The 12553-nt window shown below is 39.6% G+C and overlaps 1 protein-coding gene across 2 annotated transcripts in view; it reads right to left on the reverse strand.

Moving 5' to 3' along the window:
- sstr3 (somatostatin receptor 3) overlaps positions 1 to 11194 on the reverse strand; it is a 28743-nt gene extending 17549 nt beyond the window's left edge. The window contains exons 1-3 of one of the 2 annotated variants that reach the window (XM_034710555.1): positions 11145 to 11194; positions 10907 to 10978; positions 9556 to 9736 (exon numbers count right to left, since the gene is read on the reverse strand). The gene's annotated coding sequence lies outside the window, so the exon portion shown is untranslated. Of the gene's footprint in view, positions 1 to 9555; positions 9915 to 10906; positions 10979 to 11144 lie in introns of those variants that run through there. The other variant, XM_034710554.1, reaches the window with a different exon arrangement.
- Between the last annotated feature and the right edge of the window lie 1359 nt (positions 11195 to 12553).

Below are 12553 nucleotides of genomic sequence, written 5' to 3' on the forward strand. Positions count from 1 at the left end.
CCGGCTGCGATCATTAGCTGCATGTCTCTACTCCCCACATCTCAGGTCTTTCTTCAGCTGTACTATCATAAAGGCAAAAAAAGACCCCAACAATTACTTTAAAAATTTAAATAAATGTTAATTGCATTGAAAAAGTGAGTTTTCTCCACTTGCCATTGATGCAAACACGACTGACATAAGCTAACTGAGCAGCTAGTTGTAGCTTCATAGTTAGCTTAAGAGATTATGGGTGGTATCAAGTACGGATGGGTGCATTGAGTCAACTTGACGTTAAAACTTTGTCACCCTTGCTAGTCAATTAAAGCAGTTATTAACCGTAGCTCGCCGTAGCTGTACATCAGATCAATGGCTACAGCCATAATACTATAATGCTGAACCACCTGGATGTAAACAAACAAAGGGGACAGATGTTATCTCATGGTGTGGCGTGGTTTAGCAGTATTTTAAACTAGAAAATGAAGAGAAAGGTATAGGTCGTGTCTGGAGCAATGAGTTACAAACACAGACAAGTGGATGTTAAACTCCAAGAAAGACCGAATGCTGGTGGTGCTAGCACTGCTAATGTTAGTCATACTCTCAAATTTGTCTGTCTCCTGAGTTGTCTTACCTTTGGATTAGTCGATTACTCAGCATTTAAATTTCTCTTTAAACAACTTAGAAGTGAGGCCAAACAACATTATATTATGAAACTATTTTTGCTGTAGTACAAGTATATCTGAAATATTTTCTGACAACCCACCATGAAGATACAGACTGTAGGGGGTCATTTCATTTCACTTGCCATTAGCTGTATGATGCAGAATTCAATCTCACAGCACTACAGAAGCACTATGAACACAGTCTCAGAGGAAAGTCATGTCAAAGTTATTATTATACCGTCTACTTCAACAAAATAGGATATTTTAAGAGTGTCTGATGATGCTCTCAGAGACTCAGCAGATGAAAACACAGATGAGTCTAGAGCTCACTAATAGACTTCATCAAACAAACACACAGAAAGCTGATTGTTCCGACAGTGAGACAGCTGCAGAGTCTGCAGACCCCGTCTTTCTGCCTTACTGGAGGTTCACTTAAAGATGCACAAGAAAACAACAATCAAAGAAAAACAACCAGAAGCAGCAAAACAAAGAAAATCATAAATGTTCTTTGTTTTTTTTCATGAAACCAGAGTGTTTTCTATGATTCAGCACCCTGACTGTCACATTTATCATTTTCCAATATCTGCAATTCCTCTTGATTACAGACGTTTCACATCACATTTAGCAATCTGGATCACCATGGAAACCAGAGGAGGAGAGAAACAGAGAGATCAGTGCCATAAATCAAACAGAACCAAATAAACTGCGGGAGAACAAGACCAGATTTCTCCCTTTCCTCTCCTTGGAGGGTGGTTCAGAGGGAGAAAGAAAAATACTCTGCAGGTCCTCAGAGATAGGATAAAATAACTTTTGCAGCAGCTCAGGTCAAGTCTGAATCTGAGTCTTCCTGTACCCTTTGAAGGAGCATTTCCCCAACGTCTCTCCTGGCATGCTGGCAAAAAAGAAGAGCATGCAATCTCCTTCATATCCTCCATCCTTCTTACTTCTGTAGTTCTCCCTTACAGAAGCCAGCACAAGATTCAGAAAACTCTGAAACTGTATGAAGATTGGCTTTTCTCTAGTGGCAGTGTCAGGACTCGGTGCACTCATTGCAGCTGCGTTTCATCAGGTACGGAAATTATCTTTTACACACATTTAGTTGATTCAGAAAGTTCTCAAACTTTTACCCTTGATGGAACCTGTCTGTGGTAACTGTGGTAAAATTCCTCACACAATATGGCACATTTGTTTAGGATGTTTCATGTTGCTTTACAGATTCAAATCCAAGTAGCATTGACAATCATGTACCAGCAGGCTTTGGTGTACACAGGATTAACAGTCAGTACAGAGAGTAAAAGCAGGCAGAACAAAATCCACCACACCAACATCCAAACTTTCATCTGACACTTTATCTATCCCTATAAACAGATATCTGTATGCAAGCACAGCTAACAATCTACACTAGATCAAACATTTCAACATGAGCATCACATTTGCTTGCGGCTGTTTTGCGAAAGCCGATCAGAATCAGATTTCCCAGGCTTCCTGGAATGCATCAGAAATGATCGATCTGGCCTCCATTCAACAAAGAAATACTTCAAAATTTTTGATTAATAACAATACTTTTGTTTGTTCGTTCTTACTTCATATCACAGTAAAGCCTCAGTGTGACTCACTATTTACTGTACAGTGAAACTGAGACTCACAAGACACAGATGAACAGTTCTCTGCCTAAGGGATGTAATAAACCAAGGAATGATGCTATGTTTTCTCAGAGACAGGGCCGCTGTTTGCAAGTACAGGTATGAACTCATAATATAAAATCTGTTACATTTATGGACACACTTTTCCGGAAATTGTACCAAAAATTGTGTATCCTGGTATCAGATATCGGCTAGATTGGACTCAAAAAGCTCGATCGGATATTGGTGGCAAGGGGCCGATATATAGTGCCGATCCATACGGCAGATTTATTCATCTCAGTTCTATGCTTGTCTGTGTTTACAACAGCCATGTGCGTCTCCTACGTCATCAGCAATGGCTGGTCTGTGCAATTTTGCCCGGTGGAGCATGATGGAGGATAACTACAGAGGCTCTGCAGTTTAGGTGCATGCTTCTTTTGCTAACAACTCCGCCGGAAACTTGCAACGTGTGCAGCCGGGAAGTTTCGACGGATGGCAGTCGCGCTGAGAAATATAATGGGAGCCCAAAGGAAGAAGTTTACCTGAGCTGTAGCCTACTTTAAAAAAGCAAGAAACGTTCTATTAATGGATTCAAGTGTGAAAAAACTGACAGGTTATTGGATTTAATTGTTTTGGTTGCATGGAATTAAGGGATTCCAGCCTCTGGTTTAGCACTTGAAACCCATGTACAGTACACCATCTAGTCAGAAAAGCCTGAAGTTGCCAAAACATGATTCTATCCTCACATTAAAGAATATAGGTTGTTAAATCAATACCAGGATTGGATCTGCTAGTATGGGTATCGGCCGATACCAAAGCCCAGGTATCGATATCGGTATTGGTTCCTAAAAAGTAGGATTGGTGCATCCCTAGGGGTTAACATGGTTATCATCGATGTTAAAGCTTCTCTGTCATGCTGTAGTTAAAAAAGGGACTATATCTGTTTTTCACAAATTGAAGCTCATAATCTGAAGGTGAGAACAGGTGAAAGGATGTTTGTGTGTCAAAGGTGAGTCTGAAGCTCAACCAGCTCAGTGAGCATCAGTCTCAAAGGTCAGAGCCTGTGACAGGAAGAGGACTTTAAAGGTTTCAGGGTGGAGACACAACATTTGGACGAACATGAGGACAGAGCAGATGATGCATTCAGGTACACGCAGGACTTTAAAGTACTGTAGGAAAAACAAACAAACTAGAAGTCCTCATGCTAAGTGCAACTCACTTTAAAAAACAGAGGTTTAAGAGTTTTTAGCTTGATTTAGCTTGTATTTGTTGTAACTTTTCACTTTTATATTAGATGTGTATTTTAATGATAAGAAATATCAGAGGGTTAAGTATTTTTTTCATAACATTTTAAAATCAACATTCTGATAAACTAGCTAAAATGAACGTGCTGCTTTAACTCCTGGCATGATCTTTTTATGATAGTCGGCTGATGTTGATACTGTCTTCAGGTGGATGTTAAAATCAAAGTAAATGTATTCACTCTGAGGTTTGGGAGGAGTGACGTGGGTTCCTCCTGTGGGTTCAATGAGTCAGATTTAATAAACTAAGAGAATCACACACAGCCTAGAGGAGATTAGTGTGACCTCAGATTAATCTTTCTGACCTTTTCCCGTTTTATGGATGACAACTTGAACGAAAACATCACAGGGACATAGATCTGAAAGCCAATCACTGATTTTTACTTCATCCTCAGGGGGACTGGACGAGTTTATTCTACCTGTCCAGATCAGATCTGTTTTACCTTCAGCGTGACTGAAGTCTGACCTGACATTAGCATGCAGACTGAAGCAGCACACAGTCAAACATGAACAGAGATTTACTGTTTAACTTCATGTCTCTGTCGTTTTAAGGCATTGGACACTGCTGTCTCTCAGACACGTGACATTAACACACCTGTCTCTCAGTGTAAACATCCTATCCTGTCTGACTGACGCTGCACTGAAGCCAAAAACACATCTCATCCTCAGCTCCATGCAGCCACAACAAAATCTAATTTAATGCCTAAAAAAAGAGATAAAAGAAGACCTCCCATTTTCAAAGTGTAACTGATACACTTTTTAATCTGAATTTTCATGTTGCAAACTCTAAGACTTGATTTCCTTTCTACTTTTTTGACTCTGAAAAAATACAAGTTTCTGTCTGAAATGATGCTGCAGGTCTAGATTAACTTCCACCTGCAGTGGGTGCAGGGGTGTGCCAAGACTTTTGACTGAGGGGGCCCAACTGTGAAACTGACTCATGCAAAATACTGACACAATCCACAGAAAGGAATAACAATACTTCTAGTGTACTAGTTATGATTTAGCCTCTTACAGTTGACATTGCATCAGAAATGTAACTTACTGATAGCATCAGTAAACACAGAGGATACTTTCAATATCATTCTTCATTTATTTGTAGAGCACACAACTTTAAATTGGTAGTTAATATCTGACCAGTCAATAGCTAAGAAAAGAAGACAAGAGAAGGAAAATTTGCGAGGGATATTTAGACCAACAAGGTGCTGAGTGAAAAAGACATCCACCAAATTGAAGAAAACAGACACAAAAAACCTCAACCAGAAACATGTGAGGAGTTTTTAGATTGTTACAAACCGGACTGAAATAACACTGATGTCTGTTTATGTGCTACAAAGGCAATCAAGACCCTTTTTAATTTTATCCGTTTGTTTTTTTATGTCTAAAACCACTGGTTATGTAGGTGCCAGTCAAAGTGATTAACTGCAAGCTGCCTTTGTTTACAGTTTTTGTATGAGTCATAGATTATAGTTAAAATACAGCAGGATGAGATTTTAAAAAATCTAAACGACTTACACAGGGGGCGCTAGAATCAATGCAAACTGAAAAGGTCCTCACAGGTTCTTTGACGCACTTTAAAGCTGAAGCAAAGTCCTCCACAGTCTACCTCTAAATATACAAGAATCAACAACATATTCTTCATGTCTAGGTTGAAACTACTTCCTGTAAATGGAAAACAACATGCCTTCATTTCCCCTCTGATGTGAAGCCACCACACATCCACTGCTGCTGAAAATCTCATTCTGACTGGTGCAGCCAAGACATAACCTATGACCTCATGACCAGTAGGGGGAGCTCTAAATCTTTTGGTGTCACAGTCAGTGAACACTTAACGCTCTATTTTGGTATAGTGCATGGCTGCAACACAATCAAACAGCTGATTTTAACACAAGTCTCACCTCTTCACAAAGTAAACAGCCAATCATTGTTCAGAATTTTAGGTCGGTACTTGGAGAAGCCAATCAGATTTCAAGGAGGCCCATGCCACTCCTCTAGACATGCCCCTGGGTTTTGTGTGTCTGTGTGTGAGCCTGTTTTACTTTGAGATGGCCTAATTACTTTTTAGCGCATGAGCACATGATTTACTCCTCCAGGATCATACATCAAATGACCTCTGAATACTCTGCCTTCATATCGTTATAATCGTTTTCTTTCCTTTCAAAGATTAAAAAAAAAAAACAGAGGAAATGCAGCAGAAAGTTATATAATTTTTCACATGAAGTGTTTTTCAGTGATGCATTTTTTCTCTGATCTAAACAGATCACGTCAGATGGGAATCAAGCTCACGCTGCCTCACACACAGCGGGGACTTTTGACAGAAAGCGCGTTTGCCTCACGCCCTGATGTGACTGTAGGGCATGTAAAAGGAGCTCACTGTGCTCGAGTGGAATGAACGAGGACGGATTCATTATTACAAAGCTTTTTACAGAGATAATCTGTCATTCAATAACAGATTATAAATCTAAAAACACTGTATTTTTCCATTTAGAAAGAACAGTAATATTCCTTGCGACATAGAATTCTTTTTTTTTTTTTTTTTTACAGTCTATTAAATCTTTAATATGAAAAAAAAACTGATAAAACACCACTACCAGTGATACTATGGAAATATTAATCATTGCAGAGGCAGAGCCAGGGGATGACCAGAAATCTGAAATGAAATCTGAATGGCCACCTCATTGGCCACACTAAGCCATGATTGGCTATTTGCCTTGTCAGTAGAGCTGGGCGATAATTCAATAACAGTAATTATGGTAACATGATTTTTGGAACTATAAATATAAGAAATGTTTGATAAAAATTTGATACACTTAAACCTGTAATTACAACAACATCACTCCGCCTTTAACCCATAGTAACCTTAAAGCTGGGGTTGGTAGTCAGATTTAGATACACTTTTTGTCATACTGGTTAAAATGATCTTTATGTCCTGATGGCAATCATTACATGATGTGTTCCTAAAAAAGAATGAAAAAAAACTGCTATCTACAGCCGGAGTAAACCTGGGAAAACACCAACCAATCACCGTTTTTTGGCTCCCCAAATTTTAAACCAATCAAATCCCGTCCAGCCGTACTGCCCTCCTCCTGCACGAACATTTCCCCTAGCATGGCAGTTGTGAGTGCTAACAGCAGCCATGTTTGTTTGTGTTTTTAACTTTCACTACGAGAATGTTTTGGTGAGGACCGGTTTTGAATCAGTCACCATCATATGGTCGAGAATCAGCGGCGCTCGTGCATGTGAGCGGGGGGGGGGGCGTCGTTTTGGAGGAGCTCCGAGGGAGGAGGGGAAAAGCTACATTCAAATTCATGCTGGTTTTCCGAGACTACCAACCCTAGCTTTAAAGGGGAGTGAACTACTCACAACAATACTCTATAAACTGATACACAGTATATAATGTGATATATATTTCTCCTTATTTTATATCAAATTATGTAAATCACCCCAACCTGAGAAAAATAAGAATCTACAAACTAAAACTTCACAAAAATCTCATCTTATACAAAATACCTGCTTCTTGTTACCAGCGTCAAAAATGAAGGCTTCAAGAAGTTTATCAGAAAACTAAATCCAGATACAAGCGAACAAACTGTCTTAAACTTTAAAAAAGCTGTCTCTAAATTCAAATGAAATAATGATTTGATATATATCGTGATAATTATCGATTTCAACTGGTATTAAAATTTTTTATTGTGATAACATCTTTTTCAATATCGCCCAGCCCTACTTGTCGGATGTATGGCTTTAAGAAATCAACTATTTGGGTTACTGCAACACAACTCTGACTGGACAAGGTCTAATACACACACTGACACAGAAACAAAAAGAGAAAAACAAATAAATAAACAAACAAATAGATATGATAACCACAGGACAAGACTTAGACAAGGGATGGAGCATATATATTGCTGAGTGAATAGAAAAGGAAATAGAAAATTGAAAAGATGTAGACATTCATGTTCATTCAAAACTGATGGGTTTAAAACTCAAATATCGATAGGAGTCTATCAGAATTGAACGGCATTTGGGGTGATAGACAACTTCAATCTTTAGAATAGCCATCATGGCCTTTCATCAAGCACTAACAAAATAAAACTCAACTGTGGCCACTGCCCAGCTCTACAAGCGCTGATGCTGCTTGCTTCATAGATATCAGTTCCAAATACTCTTTAAGACAGCTATCTATATCATTTTGTTTCCTCACCTTCCAATTCATTAAAATTGTCTGTTTCACTAATAGAAGTGCTAACTCAATCAAGTGTTGTACTTCTCTGGAGGTTACTCCATCTATCTTGTTTCCCAATATAACGCCACTAGCGCTTTTTTGCATTTCAACGTGGAACATCGTCTTTCAGTGGAACTTAATTGTCGCTGTGGACTACCATCTTCTTTTTGTGTTCTTAGATGTGATTGGTGGAAAAACCCCCCTTGGTTCGGGGTAAGCCCCTTTATTTACCAAGCTTGGCCCCCTTACTAAAGTCTGTGCCCGAGATTGGACTACCCCAAAAAGAAGTCTGGCTCCACTTCTGGATATTTGATTTGAACACGGAGTAAAAGCAGAAAGATTAAAAAAAAGCGAAAAGCAAGAATATGTATAAATAAGGGGGGATGCAAAAGTAAACAGAACTATAGAAATAAATGGGGAAAAGGTGAAGAAGAAGAAAAAGAAAAAGGACCGAAAGAGGAAGAAGAAGAATGAGGAGAAGAGGAGGAGGAGGAGGAGGAGGAGGAGGAGGAGGAGGAGGAGGAGGGGGACGAGGAGGAGGAGGAGGAGGAGGAGGGGGAGGAGGAGGAGGAGACGGGAAAGAAGGGACAAGGAGGAAAAAAGAAAAGGGGAGATGAGATTAATGAGAATAGGTGGGAGAAAGGAGTGCAATAAATTAGGAAGATAAAGAGGATGAGGAGGAGAAATAGGTGAAGATGAAGGAGAAGTGAAATAATGGAAAAAAGAAGGATGGGAGAAAAGAATACAAAAGTATAACTGTATAATTAAATGGGGGAAAGGAAAGTTATAAAAGGGTAAAAAAAAAGAAGTAGGAGAAAGAAAAAGGAGTGAAAGAAGAAGAAGTAAGAAAAAAGAAGAAGGAGTAGAAGAGGAGGAGAAGGTAAAAGGAGAAAGAAGAAAAGGGAAGATGAGATTAATGAAAATAGGTAGGAGAAAGGAGTACAATAAATTATAAAGATAAAGAGGAGGCGGAGGGGAGATAGGTGAAGGTGAAGGAGAAGTGAAATAAAGCAAAGAAGAAGAAAAAAAGAACACAAAAGTAACTGTAGAAATAAATGGTGAAAAATGAAAGATACGTAAAAATAGAAAATGAAGTAGGGGAAGAAAAATAAAAGGAGAGAAAGAAATGGAAGTAAGAAGGACAAGAAGAAGAAGGAGTAGTAGAGAATGAGGAGAAGGTAAAAGGAAGAAAGAAGAAAGGGGGAGATGAGATTAATAAGAATAGGTGGGAGAAATGAGTACAATAAATTAAGTTAAAGAGGAATGGGAGGAAGAGGAGAGATAGATGAAGGTGCAGGAGAAGTGAAATAAGAAGAATGGAAAAATAAAACGAATGAAAATAAACCATATCAGGAGATTTAAAACGACTAACAGGGGAAGATAAGAACCGAGTATAGCTCCACGAACACCCACAAAGTGACGCAACATATTTGTGTCTGTCCTCTTCGAAACTGATTGGAGCATCATCTGTTCATTCATCATTTCATCCCAACATACAAATGTCAGAAAGTATAGTGAAAGCTGTCACCACGATTAACCATAAGGGATAAACCTGATATGAATGTTTATAACTGAATCTCTGCAGATCTTCTAACCTCTGCAGTATATAGTTCAGAGCGTTACATGGTTTACTGTTTTTTGGTCCGATGTTGTTTGAATCGATGACACAGTTGCTTCAGAGTAGCATCACACATACATATGATCACTGTTATCAGTCCGGTACATGGACTCCGATCTCTCGTGATAAACAATGAATGTTTTGAACTTACCTCCAGAGACGGAGTCCTCAGACCGCGGTGATCCGGTGTGTTCTTTTCGATTGACGATGAAACAACGCGAGATGATCAGATCTATTCTCTGCCAGGACAAGTTTTATTCTCATCCCTCGGTCCTCCGGTATGCTCTCCGTCAGTTTGCGTCCGTCTGGTACCGGGACGAGGCTGTGAGGCTCTGAAACATGCAGAGGGAGACACTGAAACATGCTCTGCTGCAAAAGTCTGCAGCATCATCCGAGCAGAGCGCAGACCGTCTCAGTCTGTAACCTGGTAACAGACTGAACACACAAGTAGGAGGTGTTAAAATCCTACAGTGTGAGTGTGTGTGTGTGTGTGTGTGTGTGTGTGTGTGTGTGTGAGAGAGAGAGAGAGAGAGAGAGAGAGAGAGAGAGAGAGAGAGAGAGAGAGAGAGAGAGAGAGAGAGAGAGAGAGAGAGAGAGAGAGAGAGAGAGAGAGCTGTATTACTTGTTAAAAGTAAAAAGTTAAGGGAAGCAAACCTATCTATCTATATTAAAATATCCATCCATCCATCCATCCATCCATCAATCCATTTATCCATTTACCCATCCATCCAACATCCATCTTTTCATCTGTCCATCTTTCCTCCATCCCATCATCCATCTTTTCACTCACCCATCCAGCCATGTTTAATCCATCCATCCATCCATCCATCCATCCATCCATCCATCCATCCATTTATCCATTTACCCATCCATCCAACATCCCTCTTTTCATCTGTCCATCTTTCCTCCATCCCATCATCCATCTTTTCACTCACCCATCCAGCCATGTTTAATCCATCCATCCATCCATCCATCCATCCATCCATCCATCCATCCATCCATCCATCCATCCATCTATGTATTTATCTATTAATCTATCTTTTCATTTGTCCATCCATGTTTCATCCATCCATCTTTTCATCTATCATCATCCATCCATCCATCCATCCATCCATCCATCCATCCATCCATCCATCCATCCATCCATCCATCCATCCATCCACCCATGTTTCATCTCTCCATCCATCCATCATCCATCTAATCCTCCATACATCCATCTGGCATCTTTTCATTGATCCATCCATCCGTCCATCTATTTATCCTTTTACCAATCCATCATGTCTTTTTATCTATCCATCCATCCATCCATCCATCCATCCATCCATCCATCCATCCATCCATCCATCCATCCATCCATCCATCGATCATCCATCCATCCATCCATTCATCCCTCCATCCAACCATCCAATCTACATCTTACTATCTACCCACAGAGATAAAAATGAAGAGGCTTAGAATAGAAAAGTTGGAAGCAGTGTCTAACAGATTCAACGAAAACTTACCAGTCTTGATTTGTTATCAGCCTCAGAGTTTAGAGTTCTCTTTACTGACACTGTATCAGAGCTGTAGAGTCACTGTCACAGTCACAGTAAGGCTTTTATTATACTCTATCAAAACATATTACAATTACAGTTTTTCTCAGTCGCATTGGTACATTTCTCAAATCATCCTCGACATTTACAAAATAGTAAGTGCATTTCTCAAAACAATTAGTACAAATAGCAAAACAACATGTATTACCTGCAAAAGCCAGTATCTTGCTCAAAATCCTTAGTTCATCTTTCAAAAGTAAATATCTGTGTCAATGAACATGTCAGTACCATTAGAATGACAAGTCCTTGTGTCATTGTGTACGGATAAGAAAGTCAAATTGCTTACTCATGTTGTCAATATAACAGTGTACTCTGGAGGGACGTTCTGATGTAAACTATGGCTAAAGTTTTGATGACAGTTAGTGTAAATTGTAAGTTACACCTTAGGGCCCGATCTACTAAAGGTTTGCAAAAAACACGTGCAAACTTGATAGCGTGCGCAAAACTGACGTACTAACCGGGAGCAAATGGGATTGCGTCTGTCAAATAAGCAGAATAGCACTCGCAAATCATTTAGCGTGTTTGCATTCATGAATATGCAGAATACATGTAGATCATCATAACGCGCAAAATACTGGGAGGAGGAGATGCAAATGTAATCATTTAGCACACGCAATGTGATCTATCAAACCTGAAGCAGATAGCGCACGCTGTATTTGCGTCTATTTGCGTTTGAAAGGCATGTGCAAACTGGCACAGCGTTACGCACACATGGCAGCGGTCACTGTAAAGCTCATCATAACATCGCTTTACAACATGCCCGCAAAAGCTGGGCTTACAAGCATTACTACATGTTTTAGTCAATCAAACCAAGAGAACAAAATAATAATAATAATAATAATAATAATAATAATAATAATAATAATAATAATAATAAAACAACACAAATTCAAAGCAGTTCAGCACCACGGATAGCGACCGCATCATTCTGACACCCACTTTAACTTTTTCATATAATGAGAGCACAGTAGGTCACTGTATCAACAGCTATAAAGTTTAGTCAAATTGGCACAGCATCACACATGTTCACATACAAACAAAAAAACAATATGAAGTACTCGGCCTACTCACCACTGTCTGGACGAGCCTTAAGCTCCGCGGACTTGTCCACGATGCACTATATGTCCATTTTCTTTGATCTGTCATTCTCAATAGATAACATGACATGTCCACTCAGTCTATTCTGTCCCATCGTGCTCATCAAGGGGTTTTTAGTTAGTTTTAACTTGGAGAATGATTGCTCACTGAGCTGCGCCAGGCAGCTCTGCGTAACTCCTCATCTCGTGCTTGCAGCAGTGTGTTGGGGTGAATTGACTCAAATATGTTCACAGTTCCATTTAAGCTGGGGAATCTTTGACAGTTGCTGGATGATGATATCAGGCATTGAAAACGTTCACCCGAAAGTTGCTCCCTGGGACAGTGAGGCGACTGTCTTCATCCAAGTGACGCCTAACTTTTCTAGAGCAAGAGTGGCAGACAAAGCCTCATCAAATCGCTCTCTAAACTCCATCAAAACACTGATTGCGTTTTGGAGAAGAGTAGATGCGTTTCTTTCAT

The sequence above is a fragment of the Notolabrus celidotus genome, chromosome 20, assembly GCF_009762535.1.
Source record: "Notolabrus celidotus isolate fNotCel1 chromosome 20, fNotCel1.pri, whole genome shotgun sequence".
Taxonomy (NCBI): Eukaryota; Metazoa; Chordata; class Actinopteri; order Labriformes; family Labridae; genus Notolabrus; species Notolabrus celidotus.